The sequence below is a fragment of the Dermacentor andersoni genome, chromosome 4, assembly GCF_023375885.2.
Source record: "Dermacentor andersoni chromosome 4, qqDerAnde1_hic_scaffold, whole genome shotgun sequence".
NCBI lineage: Eukaryota > Metazoa > Arthropoda > Arachnida > Ixodida > Ixodidae > Dermacentor > Dermacentor andersoni.
Window position 1 is genome coordinate 224,405,098 of NC_092817.1, and position 8,843 is coordinate 224,413,940.

At 53.4% G+C, this 8,843-nt stretch overlaps 1 long non-coding RNA gene across 1 annotated transcript; it reads left to right on the forward strand.

The window, feature by feature from the left end:
• The first annotated feature begins 669 nt into the window (after positions 1-669).
• Positions 670-2,713, forward strand: LOC129386700 (uncharacterized). The gene is made up of 2 exons (XR_008614000.1): positions 670-1,415; positions 2,577-2,713. It is a non-coding gene; the product is annotated as an uncharacterized lncRNA (long non-coding RNA).
• The last annotated feature ends 6,130 nt before the right edge of the window (positions 2,714-8,843 follow it).

Sequence of the window (8,843 nt, forward strand, 5' to 3'; positions counted from 1 at the left end):
TGCCAACCTAACACACTTAACAAACCAAGGTCCAAACGCTCAAAACATGTCCTTTCAACGTTTACGATGCCGTCGCTTTGTCGTCAGGGCTTCGACGCCACACCGCGACAAAAACATCGTCCCAGTCGCTGGCCCAGCGCGCTCTCGCCACTTCGAGCTACATAACAAAGGCAGAGAGCTTTGCGTTGCACTGTCCCACTGCAGGTTACAGCAAGTGCGCTTGAAGCTAAACCAAAACTGCCAAAAAAAATGCTTGTAGACTAGTTCGCCAGTCAATAGAACGCCAATCCGAAGCCTGTACTTCCCGTCATTCCCATGATGGTTGAACGATCGCAGCGCCAGATTTCCCTCTAGGTATACTAATATGAAACTCTATGCTTCCCACTAAAAGTGAAAAAGTTTTGCGTGTAAATGAACTTATACTTTGCAACTTTTTGTTGCGTTGCCTAGCAACAAGCTAGCGCCACGCCAGACGCGCGTACATACGTCATGCGCCAGACAAGCCGCAGGAGTGAGCGAGGCCGGTCGTACGTGCGAAGCTCGCGTGCTCGGCGACCCGTCTGTTTTGGATATAGCCCATGTTTATTGGGCTCCCGGCCTTCTCTATGCTTTTCTTGCGTATCGTCTGCATTTCGACATGGCACCGCTGCACTACGGCAAGGTGAGAAATTGTGTTTGACAGTGTGCGGCGCATTTTAAGCACATTTAGGCTTAGTTCGAGTGGCGCAGTTAGCGAAAAACAGCTCCGCCGTCCTGGCGCAGTTAAGTTCAGTTAATGCCTCGTCCTGGGAGATGTTTGCGACGCTTCCTATGAGCCCCAACATTACTGTAACTTATTTCGGTAGTTTTTGGGCACGCTTGCCGCGCCCGGCTTATTGACGCAGTAAGCGAAAACCGGCTCGGCCGTGTGGCGCATTTGCGTGTGTACAGTCGAGCGCGATTTCAAGGTTATCGCGCGAGCATAGAGAAAGGGAAAGAACAAGAGCGGACACTCGGCGAAAATTGTCAACAGGAAACACGTCACGCTATCGTATTAACACCGACGAATTTGGGCCGCGAGCATCGAAAAAAAGAAGAATGTGAAATGAGATTAACAGAAATTGTTTTATTTTTTTTTATTCTTTCCCGGAAAAATTAAATATACCTGCGTATAAATTAGATTAAACTTTGCGGCTTACTTCCGTTGCCTAGCGACAGGCGAACCGGCGAATGACGAGCCAGATGTTTGCGTCATTCGTCAGACACACCGCCGAAGCGAGAGAGACCGGCCGCGCATCTGAGCGTTGGACTGTTCGGGCACCCGTCTGCCTGTTTTTCTATTTGGGGATTTAGCCTGGTTTGGTGGCCTCCCGGCGAATTATTGCGTTCATTCGGAACTTCGACATGGCAGCACTGCACTATTGGACTACGGTAAGGTGAGAAACTTTGTTCGACAGTCTGCGACGCACTTCAAGCAATTAGGCTTACTGCCCGGCACCTAGGCTAGATTGTGACGCAGTTAACGAAAAACAGCGTGGCCGTCGTGGAGCAGTTAATTTGAATTAATGAATCGTACTGGGAGATGTTTGCGACGCTTCCTATAAGCCCCAATATTACTTTAACAAATTTCGGTAGTTTTTGGGCACGCTAGTCGCACAGGGTGCTGTGACGCAATTTCGCGTGTACTGAATTTTACTGCGACATGTTTTGGCGCTTTCTCTGACTGCCAACATTATTGAAACTAATTTCATTGCTTTTTGGGCTACCTTTCGAGCGCAGTGGGCGCGCCTGGCGCTGCGACTCGGTTAGCAAAAATCAGCTCGGCCGTGGTGCGCGGTTTCGCGCTTTAATGCACTGACAAGTTCATGGCGCTTTCCTTTCTCGACGCCCAACATTGTTGAAAATTATTTTCGATACTTTTATGTTATGAGGCCCGCTCGCCGCGCCTGTTGTGACGCAGCGAAAAGCAGCTCGGCCGTGGTGACAGTTTGGCGCATACTGAATCTTACTGCGACAAGTTTGTGGCAATTTTTATGTCCCCGCAACAATTTAAGCCTTCTTTCGGTACCCACGCTTGTCGAAAACGCGACGAGCAATCGTCAAGAGTGATAACACAGGAGTGCGTTGCTTGCGCCTGCAGAACGCACAAGAGATAAGCCGAGGAGCTCAAACGCCAGGAACTAGTGACTCGAAAATTCTGTCTTCTGAACGGCACCCACGCATTTTGTCTTGAGTGCGAGTAGAAGGAATTCTGCGAGCGTCCAGCATGCTCTGGTTGAGAGCCTGTGTTGTGGCCACCTCTGTGTATTCGTAGCGTACTATCGCGTCGGTTGTAGCCAAGTTCGCGAAACGCGCCGTTGCCCGCGCATTGGTGCTATTAAAGTGCAGGAAATAAGTATTGGGAAGAGGGGAATACTTGGAATCAGAATGTGTTTTTGCTATGTACGGTATTGCTTGCATGAGTCGCGTATTTTCTACGCCGTGTGTGTAAATACAAACTGCTTTTGTTTGTAATGCCGCCCACTTTCGCACGCTTCGCCTCTACAGGAATTATTCTTGCATGTTAACACCAAAATAACACTTGTAATTTTTTTCAGCTCACGTCGTCTGGTGGAGCTTCCTGCGGAAACTACTGCTGCTTACCTGGTGCCACAACGCTGGATGAATGCACAAAAAGCCCGCGACGAGCATTTACAAGGAATAAAATAAACGTAAATTTTTCCTCATTTCACAAGGTGTCTTGCGTCTTTATGAAATTGCACGTGGCACATATTCAATGGAGGCTTGTGAAGGTCGTTCGCAATCAATTTTACTTAATAAAATGATTTGTAAATAAATATTTAATAAATAAAAAATAAGTATATAAATAAATATTTGATGCAAAAGCAAAAAATAAGAAAAGCGGAGCCGGCATGACGCGCACCAGCTAGTATTCAAAACGCGCGCGCACAAAACCGAAACCGGAAGTGTCCTTCAGGTTTTAACATCCACGGATTGGTGCGCTGCAGTCAATTCGGCCGCTGTGCTCTATGGGAGTGTCCGCTCTTCTATTCCTTGCAGGTGCATCCGCACCAAGGAAGCCGAGTTACAATTTCACATAGATGGGCTCGACCAGAAACCGGATATGATCGCGTTACAAGAGACACACGGCAAACCCAGACTGCCGGGTTACGTGACCTACACGGATCCGACGGAGGGCGGGACGGCGTTACTGGTGCGCACCCACCCAGCACCTCACGGCGCAAAAGGGCTGCGAACACACGCTGGTCGAGGTTTGTGATGAGCGCATACTGCAGGCCGTCACAAAGGCAGTACGACTTTGAAACAACAGTGAGCCAGGCGAAGAGGTTGGCGGGGAACAGGCCGCTCCTGGTCCTAGGGGACTTCAACGCCCCTCACACTACATGGGGTTACAAATGCCAATCTAAACGAGGCAAGGCTCTAGCAAAGGCAATGGAGGACCAAGAAATGGCGCTCCTTAATGAACCGGGCGTCGTCACCCGAAAGGGAAACAGCGTCAACAGGGACACCACCCCGGAACTGTCGTGGATGGCGGGCTCCCTAGAAGTGGCCTGGCGGAACGAAGACGTAGACCTGGGCTCCGACCACAGCATCATAAGTGTAACGATAAAGGGACCAAAGTACCGGGCAGCCCTCGGTAAAGCCCGGATCACCGACTGGGACCGAATGCGCAAGCACACGGACGAAGAAAACGAGACCTCCAGAGAAAACGCGGAGGAGGGCAGACATCAAACGTACGCAGTATGGGCGCGAGAACAAAAGATCGCGCTCGACAGATTTACTCAAGAAGTTGTGACAACGATGCAGATGCCCTTCGTCGACGCCAAACTAGCACACATGTGGGAGGCGCGGCACTCGCTCACGCGAAGATGGAAGCGTCAACGACGAAACAAGAAGCTCGTCAAACCCATCGCGCTCCTCAACAAACAGATCGCTGAATACCGACCAAGCTGTGCCGAGAGAACTGGATGAGTACGTGCGACGGGCTGCAGGGAAAGCTGTCGACGCGCAAGACCTGGTGCCTGCTCAGACACCTGATCGACCCGTTGAGCAGCAAGACCGCTACCAACCGCAACCTCACCAAAGTTCTGAACGCTTACGATGGCAACGGCCAAAGGCTCATTGAAGACCTCAAGGCGATCTACCTCAAGACGGAGAGAGGGTGATTTCCGATACCGGAGGAGTACGGGGGACCGGAAAATCCGGCATTGGATGAACCGTTCACCATCACGGAGTTATTAACAGCCATAGACGAGAGTAATAAGACGAGCGCACACGGAACGGACGCCATTGCATACAAGCTGCTCAATAACATGAGTGATGCGGCGGCACGCGGGCTCCTGGGTCACATCAACAGAACCTGGGAAAGCTCGTAGTTGCCCGCAGAATGGAAAGAGGCCGAGGTACCGTTCATACCTAAACCCGACAAACCTCTGACGATCGATAACATGCGCCCTATCTCGCTCACGTCCTGTGTGGGCAAGGTCATGGAACGCATGGTTCTCAAAAGACCAAGCACACCTGGACGAGACAAATCAGATGCCGGCGACCATGTATGGATTCCACCAGCACCTGAGCACCCAAGACGTCCTGATCCAATTACACGAACTAATGATTAAAAGAGCAACGAGGCACGCTCCCCGGGGTATACTGGCTTTGGAGCTCAAAGGGGCCTTCGACAACGTGTCCCACGCCAGCGTGCTCGAGAACCTGCGCAAAACGGGGTGTGGCCGCAAGACCTACGGCTATATTAAAGATTTCCTAACAAATAGAACAGCAACTATCCGGATAGGAAATGAACGGTCAGAGCCTGTGGAGCTCGGAGACAGGGGTACCCGACAGGGGTCTGTCCTGTCGCCTCTGCTTTTCAACCTAGCACTCCTGCCTCTGCCCGAACTACTCAATCAGATCGAGGGCGTGGACCACGCGTTCTATGCCGACGATATAACGGTGTGGACGAATCGCGCGGGGTCCAATGCCTGGGCGGAGGAAGCCCTGCAGAGAGCGGCAACGACCGTCCACGAGTATGCCACCACCTGCGGCCTGAGCTGCGCTCCACAGAAATCGGAGCTGCTCATGGTACAGCCCGAAAGACCAAAGAAAGAGCCGCCGCCGAACATAATCATCACCATCGACGGCACAGAGATCAAACCAACGCAGCAGATCCGGATACTGGGCCTGCTGTTGCGCAGCGACGGCAAGGCGCACGCAGCCGTCAGCAAAATCAAGACCACATCAGAGCAAGTCCTGAGCATGATCCGGAGAGTCACCAACCGGAACAGAGGAATCAAAGAAGAAGACGCACTGCGCCTGGTGCAGGCATTCGTCGTGTCACGCGTAACGTACTCCGCCCCGTACATCCAGCTTGCGAAGGTGAACCGCGAGACGCTGAACACGACGATAAGAAAAGCAGTCAAACTCGCCATGGGCATCCCAGTCTACTCGTCAACGCAAAAGCTGCTGGAAATGGGTGCCCACAACACGGTGGAAGAGCTGGTGGAAGCACACCTATCCCACCAGAGAGTAAGGCTGAGCCGGACAGAGCACGGTCGGGCCGTCCTACGCAAGATTGGATGGCAAATTGAACAGCAACCGACAACGGAGCCGCTCCCCACGACGTGGAGAGACATTATTAAGACCAAGCCCCTCCCCCGGAACAGGCAGCCGGGGAGGAACAACGAGAGACGCTCTGCGCGGGCCAAGTCACTGGCTCGACAGCTGGAAGAGGACCCCGAGGTCCTCTACGCGGACGCTTCGCTTCCCAAGCACGGAACCAGAGCAACGGCGGTCGTCACCACCATCGATAAACTGGTCACAGGCGCGTTGATACGGACGACGAATACAGCCGAAGCAGAAGTGGCCGTGGCCCTCGCACTCGCACAACCGGGAGTGAGGACCGTGGTCACAGACTCCCAGACCGCCTACGCAAGCTACCGCAGGGGGAACATCTCTCCCGCGGCACTAGCGATCCTCACCAAATGCAAACCACCGGGACGGGCCGTTGAGCTCGTGTGGGTCCCGGCTCACTCGCAAGTGGAAGGCAACACACTCGCCGACCACTATGCCCGAGAACTGTCAATCCGAGCCGAGGACGAGCCAGAGCTACCGCACCCCGTGACAAGCTACAAAGAAATCACGCAAATGTACAGAAGCGGCAGATGTAGGCTTCCCCGTCCGCATCCGCAACTCTGCCGAATGCAGCAAACAATCGTGCGACGCACGCAAGCGGGGTCGCTAGCGCATCCCGTGCTCTTGCACAAGATGTTTTCAACAGAGCATGACGCTTCATGCCCTTTTTGCAGACGGTCAAAAGGCACTCTAGCACACATCCTTACAGAGAGCCCCAACCCCCCGAGCGATGGGAGACCTTGTTGTCCAGCCCCGACCTACCGACCCAGCTCGCGCTGGCGGCTAGAGGCCAGGAACTGCTGGACACATATGGGACCTGAGAAGAAGGTTTCACCCCACCTGGTGCCAGCGCGCACCAACCGTCACTAAGGGCTCAGTAAAAAAGTTGTTTCTCTCTCTCTCTCTCTCTCTATGGATACCTCGATTACGTTCATCGGAAGAGAGCGAGGCTTTGTGTGGTTCGACTGGAACGCAGTTCTCGCCTCTTTAACTGCGGTAGCTAGTTTTCCTGCTCCGATGGGGCCGGACGCCGCCGCATGGAGGGAAGTGAGCGTCGACGAGGGGATAGCGAGCGACGATCACGGGCAGAAGGAATGATGTTGCTCGTAGACGGCAAGTGCGAGTCATTTGGTGGCGAGAAGGACGAAGCTGGCGAAGCGTAGGAGCGGACTGGTTGGTCATTAGCTTGAAGCCATAAGCGACAGCGACAGTGCCGTGTCACGTGACTAGGGATTCCACAGAAAAGCACACGGGGCGATTGTCGGTTGTACGCCAGGGTCCCGTGCTGGCTGGTGATCTGGTGGTGTACGCTGGAGGGACTGGACGTGGCGGTGCTGCAAACGGTGGTGCTGAAAAATTCGGTGGAGGTGGTCGTGCTGCAACCTCGGCGTAGCATAGAGGTACAGGCAATGGTGCCGTTGCACCAGGGGACTGAATAGCTTCGGACACTTGTTCCTGGAGCATCTGGCGCAACGTAGGAGCCAAGGTCGGCGTAGGCCCTGGGACGGCGGTGAGTAGGGATAGCTGGCGGGCGACTTCAGAGTGTATAAATTCCTTGATTTCGCCCAGCAAATTGTCGCTGTTAGTCACAGCGGCTAAACTTGCAATTGAAGTATCGGGGACCGAAGCACGTCGAGTGAGTAGACGTTGCCTCCTGAGTTCGTCGTAGCTTTGACAAAGTTCAGCGACTTCGACCACGGTCCGCGGGCTTTTTGAGAGGGGCATTAGGAATGCGTCGTCTTCGATGCCCTTCATTACGTGACGGACCTTGTCAGACTCAGTCATCGATGGATCGACGCACTTGCAAAGGCCCACAAGTTCTTCTATGTACTTGGTGAAGTTTTCACCGGGTTGTTTGGAACGGCTGCGCAAGCGCTCTTCGGCACGGAGCTTCCGCACCTCTGGGCGACCGAAGACTTGCGTAATACGCGCCTTGAAATCTGGCCAGATACTGAGGTCGTATTCGTGGTTGTGGTACCACACGCTACCGACCCCCGTGAGATAGAAGTTCACGTAACTGAGCTTCGCAGCATCGTCCCATTTATTGAGGGCACTCACCCGCTCATATGTCGATAGCCAATCTTCTACGTCGTATTCGTCGGAACCGCTGAAGATCGGAGGATCGCGTTGACGCACTGAGCCAGGACAAGTCAATGTTGGTGATGCCGGAGGTGTTTGGCTGGCGTCGTCAGGCATGATGGCTGGCAGTGTCCGATTACGTAGTTCCAGGATGGTTGGGGAAGTACTACCCCGGCACATCCACCAAATATGTAATGCGGTATATTGAGCAGTCAGGAACGCGACCGTCTCAGCCGAGCGTCAGACACCGAGAGCGCTAGCCCCTCTTCATCGGCGGGCCGATGATGATAGTGCGTCCATAGGGCGCGCCAGTCTTCGCTGCAATACGTCTTTGCGCGTGATCTTATTAAGGGCTCGATAATCGACGCAAAATTGTACAGAGCCGTCTTTCTTGCGAACCAAGGCAACAGGAGACGACCAAGAACTTACGATGGGCGAATGATGTCCCGTTTCAGCATGTCATCAACGTTATCCGCAATGATTTTCCGTTCTGAGGAAAACACGCGATACGGGCGGCGGCATACAATCGAACTTCCTTCGGTTTCGATGCGATGCACTGCGACGGAAGTGCGCCCCAGAAGCACGGAGTTAACGTCAAATACGGCGCTGTGTTTTTGCAAGTGTACCAAAAGGTCTTCTTTCTGCGCAGCAGTCAGATCGGGATTTATCGCGGCCGGTAAAGGGAAGCTGAAACACTTTTCGAAAAAAAAATGAGTTCTCTGCGGCATTCTACAGTTTTGAGTCCCCTGAACACGAATATCTGGTTCAAAAAGGGCGGAAACAAACGCAAGCGGCTGTTTTTCCAAGAAAACGCGCACCAGCGCCTCAGGGCATCGCGCGAACGCCGCTCTTGCCCGTGATTGGTCGGCGCCGCTGTGACGTCATTCGCGGCAGTCGGCGGTCGGCGCCGCCGTTTCAGAGCGTAGCACGCTGTTCTGTTCGGGCTTCATAGATGAGTCAAAGTTGTTCTTTATTCTATGGCTGAGTTGTAAGCATTATAGAACGTTCTCGCTGTCTCAGACAGCTTGTTCTCGCCGTACATGTTCGAACCGACAGCCGATACGGAAAACGACGGCTGCAACGACGATGTTGAGTGTGCCAACAGCGAGAGCGATGTGTGCACCTTCTCGCGCGTT